Here is an 18,120-nt window from a genome sequence, read left to right on the forward strand (position 1 = left end):
ACAGCTGCAGTTAATTTTGGGAAATGTCTTCGGTTGGTATTTTAGCAATTTGTCTTGATTGCTTGGTTTGCGTAGTCATGTTTCCGGATAACAAAGGTTGTAAATCAGCAGCTACTGACACCTTTTCAGGTTTTTGAAACATAAATATATCTGTAGCACAATGGGCAATGCACCCCCTAAATTTAAACAGTTTACATACATTACTAACTGTGCTCAGTATGACGAGAGTCGGCCAAATATCTTTGTTTTGCCGCTGTAAAATTATACAAGAATTTACAGTCAAAGTAATTTTAGTCTGTATTGTGTTGTATCCGAGTCTACTGTTCTGCATAATACATTTAGTAGGGGCTAGGGCTTTGAAGATTGTAATGGGATTTTTATTCAATTCGAAATTTAAGGTGCAGTGTTGCGAATTCGGCAGTCCTTAAGTGGATTTGCCGCGCTCGATTCTTAAGGTGCTATTTGCCCTTAAGCGGATTTGCTCAAGTATTTGTTAAGAAGATAATTACAAAAGTTTTTCAATTAGTTTTATTTGTTGTTTGTTGATAAAAAGGCGTTCGAAGTTGGCGAGAATGTTAAGTAGCGATGCTAACGACTGTCTCGTTCAGGGACTTGATTTAAATTTAATCACTTGTTTCTTTAGAAAATTCTAGAAAAAGCCAACGTTTTCTATGAAAGAATCACTTTAGTGTTACTTCCCGATTGCCGTTACAACTTACTGTATATAATATAAGGTAATTTCACGAATCTTAACACGACATACCTACTTAAATAAAAGTTGGTGGAGATTATAATATACTTACCTAATCAATGACCCTACAATACGAGTTCTCTATCGATAAGGTCCATACCAAGTCCACATAGTATTATATAATTTCCCACATGAACATAGATATCAGAACCGCATTTTTTACCATCATAGACAGCGAAACGACACTTATGCATACTCATAATAACAGCGAAGACTCAGCAATCCATCTCGCAAGTATGCGCCATCTGTCGGCGCGTGGAGGTAAAAAGCGATCTCATATTAAACTTGAATGTGCCGCCGTCGCTAATGCATCACAAGTGAATGCAATATAGTGCGTGCTGCGCGCGGCTAAAGGTGGCAATTGGCGGCTGGCTACATAATGTTGCCAACGACGTGACTGAAGATAACTACACTCGCGAGCAATGAAAAAGATCCAGTTACAACAGCATCAAATTACTCCTGAACTGAAAAGACTAGCTTCATGACGCCGTCTGCAATAATGAAGATATTTAACAGCGCATCAGAATATTATCAACTAAAAACGATAATATTTTAATCAAATTCTAAATTCAATGTTTTTAAAAATTAGGCCATTTGGTGTCCGCATTTTGTAAGTGGGCAGTTTTCATTGCTCGTAGTGTTCTGTAGACGGATCATCGAGTAAAATGACACTTTCTGTCAAATGAATCCCATAGCAATACATAAGATCCAGTAGTGATGTTGCGACAAGTCGTATGATGGAATCGATGTCGCTTGCGGCCAATTGGTACCTTTAAGCGGAAAGAAAACTTGGTAATCATAGATTGTAACACTGGGACGGTATTGAAGGAATATTGATAAGAAATATGGATGTTGACAGATTGTTTTATCTTTGTAGGTACTTAGTTTTAAATAACAACCGGATGATGATCGATCAAAGTTGAACAGGGTGAATTGGTTTGTATAATTTTGATTATTTTTATTTATCAGTAAGTTCCGTTGCCTATTGAGGTGAATGGTGCCAGGTTTTAATACAATACGGCCGATATTAACACGATTTTAGTTTGTTTCTTTATCTGTTAAAAATGTTGTACCTATCTATTTATAGTGTATTTTATTCTTTTTTCCTGTTTTAAATATCCGATTAATTTCATGGCTCTTTCATAGATATTACAAAATAAATACAGTCATCAAAACATAAACAAACCGTGTAAAAGGATCGAAATTAACGATAGAAACTTTTATCGAAGTCATTGAGACAAAGTTTGGCAGTGAAGAGCTCGCGTTCACTAGAATCCCCGAATACAGCCCGTAGTAAAACGCAAACAAAGTATACCCCACTGAAACCTCCCTGAAACTATTCACAAATCCAATACTAATGCAAACTTTAAATATATGACTAACTATTTACGTGAAAAGTTCGGGACTTTTTTCGGGTAAGGAGATCGGGTTTTACCGACTTGGATGTTGGGTTTGTACCCTTTCTCTTGTTATATTTTCTTAAAATATTATTATTTTTTTCAAAGATTGACTTACAAAATACACTTACGAGCAATGAAAAAGTTCCAGATACAAAATGTCAACAGCAAATGACCCCAATTTTACAAACATTTGAACTAGAACTTTATAAAAATGTTAACGTTTTTAGTCGGTAATATTCTGATGCGCTTTACATGTTCTTCAATATTGCAGTATTGCCTTTTCCGTTAAGGAGTAACTCGGTGCTATTGTCTCTGGAACCTTTTCATTGCTCGTGAGTGTAATATTCTCTTAGAATCTTCAAAATAAAACTCTGATGTAGGTAAGTATATAATTATTATAAATTGTGAATAAAAGATTCTGGGGGATCAAACATGAGTACGGTTTAGAACTCTTCTTAAACGGGGAAAGAGAGTTGGCAAATATCTTAGGCAAACAAATAGGCAAAAGTTGTTTGAGCAAAATGTCTCGCTTTTTCGTGAACTCTCGTAGTACCAGCGTTTTGTAAGAATGCGTGTAACATGTAGGTGAGTTGCTTTAAATTCACGCAGTGATTTACTGAGAAAAGGTTCCATGGACGTGTTGGGCTTCAAGCAGTCTAGGCTTTGCTTACTCATCCACACTCATTTGTAGTCAGAAGGGGCCCGAGTATTCGCTTTTGTGCTTTTAACTGTAGGTATGTATACGGGTTTTTGTAGCTTTTTAGTGAAAAGACGAAGGTTTCCTTCATGAGTTTTTTTAAGTTAATAAATAATTACGTTTTTGTTACTGACATCTAAGTATTTATTTCCAAAATATCAACATAATTATGTCATAAAACAAAAATTGCAAAATCAGTATTGCTGTCAGTGTAAAAAAAAGTCTTTTTTTCTTTCTTTCTAATTGTGTAAAAGTTTTGTTAAGAAATGGTATGAAAGGAAAATTAGCATATTTGCCGCTTTAAATTTTTTGCAAGTCAATTACAACGTAACATTTTACATGGATGGTAATAAAAAGCTTCAGTTCTCACGGCAGACACATAAAATGTAGAGGATCCGTCTGTCTGTACGGCGTCAATAATATTTTACGATCTCTATAAACTTCACGGTATTGGTTTTAATTTAAACGGGATAGTGCCGACTTATTTTAGAACAATTGAGTTTATGTTTGCTTGAATTTCGTCACTTTAAATGTTTGACTACAGAATTTGTTATTTATAATGGTTACATATCGCTTCTTTCATAATATAGGGGCACAATTGTATTAGTTATGTTCGTATATCACTTGACAGTCGGGTTGCCCACTTACCCGACAACTCTCTCAGCACAAGCTTGCTTCTGTTGGGTTCCACCAACCCGCACTAGGCCAGCGTGGTGGACTAGGCCTAAACCCTTCCTTCATTGGAAGGAGACCTGTGCCCCAGCAGTGAGGACGTGATGGGTCGTGATACTCGTGATGATGAAGGTACTCATATTACATTTTCATTAAATGTACGAACAAAAGGGCGAGATATTGTAAAAGTATCAATTGGCAGTGGAAGACAAGAGGTTACAACAGGCAGCAAAGGACTTGACAATTTGGTCCTACTTTTGTCTAAGAAATACATTCAAATTACTAGTACCTACCATGGTTCTCTCACATGACCTTAATTCAAGTAAGTATCTACCGTATAAAATTAAATAAACATATAATGTACATTACATACCCACGTATGTGCTCAACCGAAGCACAGCCCAAATTTCCCTACCTAACCCGTTGTTACCTCACGTTAATCTACCCCTACTTTTTCACACAAGGCTCTGCAGCGTACCTAGGTCTTATCTCGGTGAGACACACTTAGGCTGTATTGTCTAGTCTCTAGAGTGGACTGTAGTGCCCGTCTACATCTGATATGTGTGAAGCTTGTTGGGATTTCGTTTTTAGGGGCGCCATTGTTGCGTTGGCTTTATGTAGGTAGTGTTTCTTTGGGCCGCCTGTGGTAAGATGGGTTACTGCAGACTACTTAATTCACATTATTAGTATACATACATACATTATGCTCACGACTGTATATCAGGTATAGCATAATAGGTATGGATATTATTTTATAAATAAACTTATGAGAATTATGTTCACGGCAAAAATAATGAATAAAGCTATTTTGAACAACAATACAGATAAAATTTTCCTTACACAGATTGAAAGTAGGTACATACATTTAGAAAGTTGTTTTTTTTCACGTAGGAATCACTAAAAGTGGTTCAACAAAGTTCCCTGAGTCACCCATTTTCGGCTTACTATCGTACTGGCAACACTATGTAGATTCTTCATTTTGTCCAAATATTTAGTTAATATTAATTTAACTAATTCATAATTACAAAGAGACTGATATCTATATTACGAATCACAGTTGAGACAGTCAGTCAGTTTGTGAGAATAGTTTCATAACTTTGGACATAGTTCGAATTACAACTTAGTTAAGGGGGAGTTAACTGGTTTGTGGTTTAATTCAATTATCGGTTTCGTCTTGTGGAAACTGTCTCGACGGGTAAATATGAATGTTTGAGAGTTAAGTTAGCTCTGACATTATTTCCAAAGTTGTGATTGTTCTTACTTTTATGAAGTCGTACATATTATTATCTTAATGTACAAGGTTTAAATTTAAATTAGGCTTTAATTGGTTTTAGTTTTATACGGATTTATTAATTAGACCATATAGGTCATTAGTTTCAGTAATATATTATGTTTAAGTGTTTATCTAAAGCAAATAATTAAACTTGTCTTTACTCAAAATTTTTTTCTTATAATAGTAGTAAAAAATACTTCGTCTTAACAAGAAGTCAATCCGGCGTGCGTAATCAATACGACTTTGTATAGAATTTTGTGGTTTATAAATTGTTTTCTTTTATAACACTAAAACAAAATGCCAGATCCATGTCAAAGATAATTTTGATGAGAATCTTGTTAATTCAGATTAATTTCATGGTATTTTTGATCGTAACTGATATATACTTATTCTTTAATGTAACAAAAATACAGTCTTATTGTTTTTTAACGTTTCGATGAAAACTAAAACTGTTAACAACAGCTACAACTGTGGCTTATTTTAATCCTATTTTAATCATAACAACAACAACAAACAGTCACACCTTGTACTAATGTGCTCCCTTGTGGGGTAGGCAGAGGTGCATTGCTGCACCCACTTTTCGTCAGTGTTATATTAGTCCCAATGTAATGGCCCTATTGCCATTTTACGGGCACATCCAAAACCCGAGAACAAATATCTGTGTTTAAACAAATATCTGCCCCAGCCGGGAATCGAACCCGAGACCTTCGGCTCAGTAGTCAGGGTCACTAACCACTACGCCATTCGATCGTCTCATCATATTAATCGTCGTTTAATCATACAAATATTTGTCTCCAAAACAAATATCTGCCCGGCCGGGAATCGAACCCTGCGAACAAATTAACATACACTACTAGTTTTTTTATGTATAGACATGAATTTTAAATCAGGAATTCTATTCAGTGCAGTATTCTAACCTTTAATATTTCATAACAACTTACCACTACCTATTTCAATGACTTTATTTATTATCTCCACTTTGTGTCATCTTCTAATACGATGAAAGGCACTGAATACCAGAATGTCAAAAGCCTCCTTTTCTTGACATTAAATACTCAAAATGTTAACATGTAAATCATGTCGGCATTGTGTCTGGATTTACAACCGGTTTGTTAATGCCACAAGTTATTTTTAAGGCTGCGAGTTTTTTTACTATTTTTCATTGACAATGCTCTGTATAGTCTATGGAGATATGGAGGCACAAAGTTTCTGTCAGGCATATTGACTAGGATGTAAGAAATGTACCTATAGATTGAAATAATATTTTTTTGGAGTAAAAGCACCCGTGAACAACAAATTTAAAATAGAGGAGCAATTTTTTTACCATATTTTTTCTGTTAGGTCAATAAAATATTATTATGTTTAGATTGACCCTGTAAGGGGCCCTGAGCCCTGAGTCATCATCTTTCAGCTTATTATAATTATCACTTTTGCAACACAATGTATAAGGAACAGGCTTCGTCAATAGAGGTGGCTAGGCAATGATTTCAAAAGGAAGGATACGCCCTTCAAAACGTTTCGTCAAAAGAAAATGACACCCGCGCGTTGGCCATAATTCATACAAATTGTGACAGATTTATGAGATTTTAGGGCCAACGCGAGGTTGTCATTTTGTAGTGCGGTTGGGCCTGTCTTTACGCTAGTAATATATAAGTTAATGTGGCTAGGTCTTTACGTCCACAACTTTTTCGTCGCCACCTTCTCACTCCATTAACCCTTCGCGGGTTATTCAATAAGCACACATTAACGCATCCATTGTCCGTCCCGCATCGGGGGCCGGTCCGTTGTGCAAACGGAATGACTCGTGCTATGCGACTTGAATGCTTTCCGTCGAATCATCGCCGGCGAACAGGTGCCGTGTGTTGTGGAGCCTCGTTGTGATGGTGAGGCACTTGGGAGAGTCGCTTGAACATGCTTTTTAACCGACTTCAAAAGAAGGAGGTTCTTAATTCGTCTGTATGTATTTTTTGTTATGGTTATTGTTTGTGGCTAACTGAAAATGTACCTAGGTTAATCTTAAAACCACTAACACTATAAGACTTGTGGATTAGAGTCTGTGTCTACAGATAAGCTCGATGGTATTAAAATAAAGCCCTGTTTACAATGTAGAATACCCAATATCAAACTTCTACCTTTCCAAGTACAATAAGTATAAAAAGAGTGTCTTGCACCAACCCCTAAGTCTAGATTTCTTACTACATACTGGCAATCAGCTATTTTATTTAACATTTTGTACTGATCTATCCTATTATTAATAATGATGTCATGATCAGCTACGTGACGTTATATTGGGCGGGCTAGTTACCACCCTCTTTGATCAATATACTAACGGCACAATCCTCTCTTTTGTCCATTACTATTTGAATTACGTCGTATTTCAAAAACCTAGGCAAGTACTTTTTACATTCAAGTGTGGACACCGCCATCCGCGATCAGAACGCGGCACCACACTGGGCGTAAGGGGTGACTATTGACTGACGAGGCAGCATTGTCCATGCCATTCGGTAAACATGATTTGTAAGATTGACTCCATCATTCCTGTGTTACCGGCTTTGGCTTTACTTACCCGAAATTGGAGGCAGAATTAGAGGTGAATGGAGTCAGGTATGCCGGTTTTGGGTGGTGTTTCGAGCAAACGTTTTCCGGTTTGGGGCGATTCGTACACAGATTATGATCAGATTGCGTCGGGTTAAGGTGAGAAATTGGCGTTGATTTGTTAGTGCTCTGTGTTGAAACCAAACAGATGCACTCACAAGCTATGAAAGAGTACCAACTGCCATTGCCGTTCCAAAAGTCACTGGGTTTAAGTACTTATTGACAATTTAGTAAGAAAATTAGGTAAAGCGATAGAGCTAATAGCTAAAAGATAGAGCCACATTCATTGGGTCTGCCACATCTGCCCGACCGTTGCGTTGGGGTAAACAAATTCTCTAGTGGAGACCACAAACATAATACAAGCTTAGCGTAATAGATAGGTATATAATAGAATATATTTTTTTATTTCAGACCACGTCCATAAAACATTGTAACAAAACATAACACATAAAACAAACATATAAAAACATACAAATGCAGTAATATAATTTAACAAGCTTGGTACTTGCTAGATTCTGACATATTTTAATTATTTAACCCCTAATAATGAAAATATTGTCATTAGTCATCAGTCTACATCAACTACGTGTTAATTCCTTGCATGCTACTCAAATTAACAACACATTTACAGTTCAACCCGAACTAGTCATAACTACAAACTGATTTTACAATCAATTTGCGACCTTCATGTGGCAACACCGCGCAGGCCATTACCCCATTATGTCAATTCCGCTCTGGGGTTCAATAGTAAAATTCCGTCTAATTGAAAGGGCCCGTAGTTACCGGCGGCTCGGCCCACGCTAAATGCCTGCTGAATAATAGAACCCGGGACTTCATGTAAAGTGGGAGTCTCGGTGAATGTAACCCTTTGGAATGTGGAATGTCCTTAGTGCGTTGGTTATAGCAGTGAATTTTGAATGAAAATAGTAGGGAAACGTAGTCTGTCACTGTACTGATGACATACGGCTATGTATTGTTGTGACCATATTTGGAGTAAGCCTTATAAGAAATGGTCGCAAGAAGATGTGTGTATCTGTTTAATCGTCCCGTTTAGTTTTTAAAATGATTACATTAATCAAAAGATATTTACAATTTATAAAACCTATAAATAACAAATTTGAGAGACAGTAAATTGAAATTTCTATATTTACTATTCAAAGAAATTTAATGATATTTATAATCTAAGTACGTAAGATTACTTACCCGGACTGACGAAGATCTAAAAATATTATTAATCAAAGCTATAAACATAAAATAATGTTTCGGAATTGCAAACTAAAATTGTATCATATCAAAACGGAAACCAGTATGCATACTGGTTCCGTTGTACACGTACAGTCATACAACTAAATTATCAGTCCGAATCACAAGGAGACTGGTCGTGACATCCCGATGCTATCCTGCCGACTGCGCCATTTATTAAAACAAGAATAGCACCAAAACAGATTCATTAATCTCGTTGGAAGCAAGATTTGTTTGTTACACATTTGCCAGTTTCAGTTAAATGGAGTACTCGTGTTTCGGAATAACAATTTTTGAAATTGGAATGTTGTAGACCTCTTTGTTACTGGCTGGACAGAAACTAAAAGGAGTCTTTAATTAAGTTAGTGTTTCCGAGATGATTATTTGGCATTTCTCGGAAGCTCTTAATTCGAAAAGGCTTTAAACTTTATTTATACATCCTTGAGCGTAATTCCCAGAAACGTCCCTCAACTTTTGCTGTTTACAAGTGGGAATAAACCACGCAGCCATTGTTTATCATCTTTCAAATAGCCGAATAAATACGCTTATCTTGCAAACCGGCGAAATTCACCTCAAAACCGTCTTGAGGTATCCTCTTCTCACGTTCAACAGAAACTTTATTCTCCGCACTATAAATAAAAGAAGTAAACAGAAGAGAAATTGCAGGGATACCCTAAGGAGCGCTCATTATTTTAATAGTGTAAACCGACTATCTGGGAAAACAAAAGCAACTCGTATCAACACAGGGAAAGAGTTGAAAATCGGCTGTGAAATCTCTGAGGTAATCCTGAGACGCAACTTTTAGATGGATGTGTTTTAAAATGGCCTTTGTGGTTGGGTTGTTAAAGTTGTTTTTGGTCTGGGTTGATGGATAGGTCTGAGTGACCGGTATAAGGCCTGGGGGGGTCACTCTATATGACAAAAAACTAGTTTCGGAGAGCTGCTGCGCGAGCCACGACTCTATCTCGTTGTATTAAACGTGCCGATTGCACGACAGCATTCGTTCGTTCGTTTTTCCACAGAATAGAGTGACCCCCTGGTACATACAATTTACGCCTACGTCCTTCTTATTAGGCTGCTTCTTGCATACGCCTCCGTATCGCTTGATAGATGGGAAAGTGGGAAAAAGGTTTTATATCGCGTAGATTAGGAACAGCGATCTATTGAGGAGACCATTAAGGAACTTGTAAAGTGGATCACGTGTTTATGTTACAATAAATAGAACCCAACGTTGTAAGTAGAGGGGAGTATACGTTTGACGTGTCACGTCTAAGTTTGTTTTCTGGGAGATGTCTATGGCTGCAATGGAGGATTATTGGCTGATGATGATAATGATCATGAGGAACAGCACTATTTTTCTGCCTCCATGATCGTCTGTCTATCTGTAGGATTTAATAACTTGCTCCCGAATTAAAATGTTGTTACTGATGAATAATGAAACTATCTACCTAATGCTGGTAATGGCTGGACTGGTCAAAGTTATAAAATTGTAGGGTTTTACATATTTACTGTATATTATACAGTTTCCTGTAACGTGCATACTACTTTAATACTGACTTGATTTTTCTATTCGCGGGGGGGAATATTCTGGATCATTGGGCAGGATTTATTTATTTTCGTCCAGTGACTCGCATTCGACCACCACGGGGATCATAAACTGATCGAGTTACTCGTAAAACGGGAGTTAGTGTTTACGTCCGTCTGTCTGTCTGTCATTTTTCTATGTTTGTTTCAGAAGAGAGTACGGAAGTGGGAAACGGTCTGATAACTCTGAAAAGTTTATCGTACATGTGAAGCCTATCGCAATCTATGGCTGGACAAAAGTTAAATTTAAATAACTTTTTACTTGGAATACTGTTCCTATTTCATAAGTTCATCACATTATAGGGGCTGTAAGTGTATTTCGACATGTAGATACTTACATAAGATATTATATACTTGCTATTTTGTACTGTTCGGCAAATACCACACTCTTCATACCAACATACTCTGGCGAAATATTCTACACAATTTTATTTATAAACGCTTAAGTGGTTAACACCGATCGCCACACAACGATCCCACAGATTTAAAATTCGAATAGGCATTCTTACGAGCGCCGTGGTTTAAATTCGGAACGGAATTAAAACGTCAAAATAAACCGTTGAATGATTTCGCTTTACGATGTTGATGTTGTGTTTAGGAATTAATTTGGGTGGCATGAGGTGTTTAGCTGCCGGCTCTTGGTAAACATTGTATTTTGAGGCGTCATTTTATAACGTGGGGAAGCCATGTTGGTTGGATTGTTCTCTTTATTTTGTATGCAATAACAATTTACGAAAGCTTTGTTTGAATATTGCTTACATACATACATACTCGGTAGATATTTTCGTTGCCTTGATCATTGATTTTAATATTGAAAAAAATACAACATACCCGTAACTACATACAAAACATGAAATTTTACCAAGTCCCGTTCTTTACCTGAAACAAATGAAGTAAAAATTATTCACGGTATATTCCAGCCTTATCTACATTAACACATTTAACGTCAGTAACGAGGAAACGCCACGAAGAAAAAGGGTAGGTAAATTATTTCGCTACCAACTTAGAGCCGTAGAAATACCATTAGCATGTCCAATTGACGCCGAAACTCATTACCATTCGACTTCCCTTCGCTAACACAATGAACCCTTTCTGTGCGAGTGGAGAAAATGGCAGAATCCTATTCATAAAACGTCGGAGGCACTTAACCCTACAGTGCACTGACCAATAAGCTCAGTCAGAGGGCGCGATCACACATGAGCTAGCGTTTATGCAAATGCCAGTACTGACTGTGCCAGGGAAAGTTTAGGAAGATTATCCCGGTGATACGGCTCAGTTGGATCTAGTTTGTGGCTGTGAATACCTAAATTTCGCCGGAGAGCTTGCACAGGTAAGTGGATAACCCGGTTCGGATGTACGCTTCTTCTTCTTCTTCTTTAATCCCGTTACTCCATCCGGCTCCGGTTCGGATGTACACTTGGTAAAGTTTTATTTGTAAGTTAATAACATTGATGATTTACACAAGACAAAACAGCCTACAAGTCTTTTTTGGAATAGAAATACATACATCTACAAAAAACAAAGTGCTTATCTCATCAGCTACCGCTACACGAGTTCGTTAGCGACGACGTAGACAAACGTCACTGTATTGCAAATTGCCATAATTACGGTGCCGTGACTATAAGAAAAAAAATACATAGGTACATATAATAATATATTAAATTTGACAGCTTTCGCTGGAAATAGCTCGGAATTCACGCAGATTTTTGCTTAGACGCGACAAACTTTCCCTGACTGTGGATCCGGCTTTAGCCGCAGCCGGCCCGGCCGTGTGACCGCCGCGCCTGCGGTGCCGCCCTGGGGGGTCACTCTATACTGACGAAAAACGAACGAACGAGAGCTTTCGTGCAATCGGCACGTTTAATTGCGAGATAGAGTCGTGGCTCGGGCAGCAGCGCTGAAAGCTTCGGTTTTCGTCAGTATAGAGTAACCCCCGTGCGGTGCCGCCCTGGACTTGCACTTAATTCGTCCCGGTCAGTCTTGTTAGTGCCATTGTGTGTCACCCCGGATCCGTCGGGCGACCGGTTGTAGGCGAAAGATTATGTACTCAACTCATTAACGTTAGGTATATAGACTTAGCTTTCTGTGGGAACGGTGCATGTTCAAAATGTTGGTACTTGCTTGTGGTAAGTACGAAATATTAAGAAATTTAACATGGCCTGAAGATAACATATAATCGTGTTTTTAGTAGGTATATTCTAACGAATATATATTTTTTTAAATAAATAATATGGCTAAATTATAAATTGTAATATCTCTACACAGCGTTGCTTTAATTACGATCTGTATGCACTGCAGTAGTAACGTTATTTTGTTGGATTTAATTACTAACTATTTTTGACAGCTTTTCATTAAAATTTATTTAAATTAACCATGAGTGTCATTACCTCCAGTTCATTCTGATAGTACCAAAGCATCTTAAACAGCAACTACATTAAATGATAAACCATTTGTTCCCAAGATGGCGTTCCCTAGCGACCGCCGCCGCCGCCGCCGCCGTCGTCGTCGCCGCCTCCGCCACCGCCGCGCGCCGCTCCGCGCCTGCAGCCGACACCGCAGACTGCATTGCTTATCCTACCATCTTATTGTACACAAGAATTAGCATTACTTGACTTAGTATCCTATGTCCCCTAGATGTGGCAGAGGGCGTCCTCAGTGACTTTCCATCGCAATAATCATTAGGTACACTCACGAGCAATGATAAAATTTTGAATAGTGACAAATAGCACCTAAATACTCCTAAACGCCATTTGGTGTCGACATTTTCTATGTGAAACTCTTTGATTGCTCTCCGATTAGGATAGTAGACTAACTATCCGAATCTGAAATACATGACGGTAAAACTTACAACAAACTTCTTTTCCGATCCAAGATTTTCAGACAACGCTTACTTGCTTCCTTCCCTCCAACCCTAGTCCTACACTTCACGAAACGCATCTCCAACAATACATCACTGTGACAAATGGCGATAACACTCATAAGCTATAAATAAATCACCTCGCACTCAACAATGGTAAATCTAATTACTGGACCCATCCCACCCTTTGTGGTGGGACCCATGACTTGCAGGCGCCGGCCACAGGAAGTCACTCACTGACGTTAAGCTATGATTAGAAGATTAGTGGGTTATTAATGGATGTTATTCCATATCCTTGAACGTAGTGGATAGAAGATTTAATGTGTGGTGAAGTAATTTTTGAGGTTTTACGCGGAGATGCTGCGTAATCTGACAGTACTTAAATCAATAATTTGAACTTCTTTTAGCTAAGTTGTTCAAATAAAAAATTGTCAGGTAGGTACATTAAACTGCCTTCAGGTTGACCTCTGAATATTTATACACCCCGTTTATCAATAACATACACACATACATACGTTCATTACATACATCATTGTGCAAACGTAAACACGCATTGCTGAAACATAAAACCCCGTCTTTCTACCTACCCGTATAACAACATACGCGTCGATATTTTAAAATGTAATCCAAAATTTAATCTGCAACAAGATTTGCTTGCCTGCCACCCGCACGCTTTCATCATCAGCGATTTCTAATAACTACGCGTCGTGACGTCACATCCGCCCGACACATTTCTTGCGAAATAATCTTCACCTGCGCGTCACTTCCGGCGCGGGGTTTTCTATTTCCGCTCCGAATATTCCCCGCTTCCGGTTGCCACAGGTGTTGGGCTGATTTTGAAAGGTTTTTCGGAAATACACTGAGGAAGTCATCAGCACTGTATTGTTGTGTTAATGTGACCGTATGGTGTGAGCTAACACGATTAAATAGGGAAAAGGTTTGTGTGTATAAAATATGTTTTTAATAGGCGCCCATATTGCTACATTTAATTTAGAACATTTTATAAAATAAGTTTTTACTAGAATTTTCACTTGATTTTCACCTTTAACCTCCTGACGCCCAGCCGTTATTTTATTTTTTAGGACTATCTGCCCACCGTCCTCACACAAGGACTATTGCGTTTACCTAGCTTACTGCCCAGAAACTTAAACTTGAATAAATGTCCCAAAAATTATTATATACTGTTCCTAGTAGTATGTACCGGTAATGCATTAAAAAAGGAACCAGTTTCAATAGGTTTAAATTCGAAAATCATTAGTCCTCATGTGAGGACCGCGGGCAGTTAAAAAAAGTTTAATTTATTGGTAGAAAATATATTTATAAGGTAATTTGTTAGAAATAACAAAACTTATGAAATAAGAACCACTTAGGAACACATTTAACACTTTGAATCAGTCACATAAGTTTAGAACTTATATTTATTCTAGATAAACTCTTACACTTATCAACTATTATAATTATTGTGATCAATATAGGAACAAAATAGGATAAAATGAAAGGCTCAGCTAGCAGCTCCTGGATATCATCATCACAAAATTCAAATTCTACGGGTTCATGGTGAGTCATTTATGTCGTCATGTCATCGTCCTCCGAGAGATCTATGTCCGACATAGCTAAATCTGCTTCAATTTCTTGGATTTCGCATTATATTCTGTAAAAAAATACATAAATAAGTATATCTAAAATTATAGTATAGCGGTCCAGAGTCCTCAAGTGAGGACTAATGTAAATGGGTGATCATAGAATATTATTTAGAACCTTAATTGATAAAATATTAGTATTCGTCTCTTGCTAATATAGTTAACAAAAAGGTTTTATTAAAGTTGTTGTATTAAATGATTAGATCACATAAGTAAAATGAGATTACAACTAACTTAGTCGACGGTGGCCCCGCCATGGTTCCGTTTTTTGACGTTTTTTCAATGAACGATTGATTATCCTCAGATGACACTTAAGACAGCTGTCAGTGATGGAATGTTAAATCCATAGATGCAATCCCAAAAAATAATGGCGGTAAATTCAAATATGGTTCAAACACAAAGTATTCGTCCTCGGAGAAGGACCGTGGGCATTTAGTCCAGAAAAAATATATTATAGCTTGGGCAGTAACAACAATACTCGTTAAGTACTCACAGAAGGACCGTGGGCATCAGGAGGATAAAATCATTTTATATTATTGCCATTCGATCATGTTGTACAGCTAAGTACTTCAATGGGGAAAAGTATGCATTAATAATATTAACTATTAAACGCAGAGATACGACAACGCAAACTTCAGATAAGTAGTTTTGAGATGACAAATCCTAGAGCCAAATTTACCGATTAACATAATAATATTATACTAAGTTACAAACCCGTCCTTGTAATAAGTGCAACGCCAGGATAAGACAACATTTATATATTCCGTCTCAAAAAAAGTACCACAGCGCAAGTGAGAATAAGAAAGTAAAAAAAAACACCGCTCCACCATCGCAGTCGTACAGAAATGAATTGTGAAAAACTTACACAGTAGCACTCGACAACAAAATAAATAAAAATAAATGAAAAAACACACCAGCATGTATATAAACATTTTCAGGGGTAGCAAATTTGCATTTTAATGGAGAGTCAGGCGTTCGTAACAAGTTTAACTAATAGGCGTGAAATGAGCTGGGTGGATATACTATTACATCGCTTTTTCGGCAAACTTCGGGCGTTTCTCTTTTGTCTCGGCCCAGTGATGAAAAACTCTGGGATGGTTGTCGACACCTGAATTCGGCTCGTTTGGCTTAAGTGAATGTTTTTATGGCAGATTGCCTTCATTTTTCACTATAAGCTGGCTCTTTTATGCTTGTATTTTAATTAGAAGATGTATAGTAATATTGATCCCAACCTGGATTGTATGAAAATTCAGAACAACATAAAAATATATAACTGTATTGCGTGAGTGACAGCTTCAGTCAGTAAAACAAATAAATAACCTACTATAGAAATATTTAATTATATCTAAAGAATTCTACCTGTTCCTGAACTTAATCATCTACTCAGTCAATTTGCATTCATCAATGGATTGTTTTAAAAAATTACGTGCGCTAGCCGCGCCTTTACTTTTTCTTCTGACTCTACATTATGCAAAAGGGCTGAAAGTTTCAAACTGTGAAAGTTTTTGAAACACCGATTCTTTGCGAGTCCATTTCCACTTGATAATTCAAGAATATGATAATCTGGCTAGCCATTTCACAAGCTAAATAAATACCAACAATTGTAAAAATAAAACTGAGCACTTTTACGGATATTAGCTACATAAAGAAAGCCGTTTTGTGTCTAGACAATACTCGTAAAGTATACTTTATTTCAAACCAGGATTAAACTAATCATAAGTTAAGTTTACAGACCAGACAGTTAGCTAAGTAAAATAGCTAGTTTTTATGTTGAATTTGTGTAGAGAGGTTAAAACTACATAGTGTCAGATTTAATATTACACACAGGACAACAAGAAGTGAATAACATAGGTAATTATTAAAATAAATACAAAATCTTGTCAACGGGAAGGTTACTGATAAAATTACAACCTGTATACTCCAAGTACGTACTAGACCTACTTATAATAATTTATACACAATAAAGTGTCCATTGGAAAAGAAACGCACCCTTCGTAATTTTCCACCTATTTGACGACCCTTGATAATGTCCCGTGGAAAAATAGCATAAAACTTGCAGCAATTCGTACAAGAGGTCAAATAAGAATATTAGTTAACCTCCCAGCTCATCCGGAGCACGATAAGGAGCATACGAGAGAGAATGTGGTGGAACGGGGGCAGTATATCTTGGCAGTCGTCCGTACAACTCGGCGGGACACTGATTCTACTAACGAATCTAGAGCCTTCCGTAAGATTACAGGTTAGCAACTACTGAAACCGTACTGTCGATTCTGAAGAATCAAAGTTTAATTTTAGCAACGTCAATCTATAAATTTTGCCAGAAGAAAATGAGATTTTTTAAAACATCCTTATTTATTCAAATTTTAAACAGTGAATTTAAGGTGTTGACGGCACTAAAATTTTAATTTATGTCTCAAGAATCGACATCACTATAAAGCTAAGCGTACTGACTGACGTGACGTCAAATATTGTCCAAGTCTGTCTGGAGATGTGTATTGATTGTGCTATAATCATTTTTAGTAGGTAGATATACTAAATTTTTGACAGTACAAAGACGTTGATAACGCCACTGTGTAGCCATTAGATAGCAGAATGTGTGTCCCGACTACCCACTGGAACAATCGCTCCAAGACGTACGCGACTAAATAAGAAGAGGACTCCGGTCGGACCGCCATAGATTATGTAACGATGTAGATTGGCATAATACCTCTAGACCTTTTTTTGATTTTTAAAGGTGGCATATTTATTCTAATAGCAAGATTAGGTGCTATTGTCATTGGAAGTTGGAACTTTTTTATTGCTCGTGAGTTTATAATTATTTTAGGTAAGTAATATAATATTACCTAATATAATAATGCTCTTAGCATCCGTAGTAAGAACCTTAGTAGTTAGTTAATTTCAAGCCATTCAAGACGAGCTTATGTGTTTTTAGCACTAAACTTAAATAGGCTTTGTGTAAGCCCTAGTAAATTTAAATCTGTTTGCATTCTCACAAAACACAATCATATTTATTAAAACTCAAATAGGTAAGTACTTAGTTATCTAAAATCAATCAAATATACGACAATTTTGAACTCTTCTGACTGTAAATACAAATCCTAGAGATACCTATACCTACCCTCCCAAAGCCGCGTCGCGTCTGCACTACTCGTTCTTCCATTCGCCTCCGTATAAACTACCGCCTCCTATCTCGGCACATAGGGGGACGTGTACTCGCATATGATAACTGCATAAAGCAACGTCTTTTGTTAGAAAAACATATTTCGGGATGCACTCCCGGGACGATCACGCTGTATATTGTTTCGAATTAGAGTGGATTTCGCGAGCCACTTATCGCGGCGTGTTGCGGTGCGCTGAGTGAATGTGCGGGTTTCGGTGGGCAAAATTTATAGGTGGGCTTTGTTGTTGT

General features: G+C 37.2%; 1 protein-coding gene and 1 long non-coding RNA gene across 2 annotated transcripts in view; both read right to left on the reverse strand.

Annotated features, from left to right (window-relative positions):
• The window catches only part of LOC105385660 (teneurin-m), a 392,514-nt gene that overhangs the window by 237,005 nt on the left and 137,389 nt on the right, over nucleotides 1-18,120 (reverse strand). The window lies entirely within an intron of this gene.
• On the reverse strand, nucleotides 14,296-15,220 carry LOC125489401. The gene is made up of 2 exons (XR_007266957.1): nucleotides 14,946-15,220; nucleotides 14,296-14,722 (listed from the first exon to the last, which is right to left on the reverse strand). It is a non-coding gene; the product is annotated as an uncharacterized LOC125489401 (long non-coding RNA).

Source organism: Plutella xylostella, chromosome 13 (assembly GCF_932276165.1).
Source record: "Plutella xylostella chromosome 13, ilPluXylo3.1, whole genome shotgun sequence".
Classification (NCBI taxonomy): domain Eukaryota; kingdom Metazoa; phylum Arthropoda; class Insecta; order Lepidoptera; family Plutellidae; genus Plutella; species Plutella xylostella.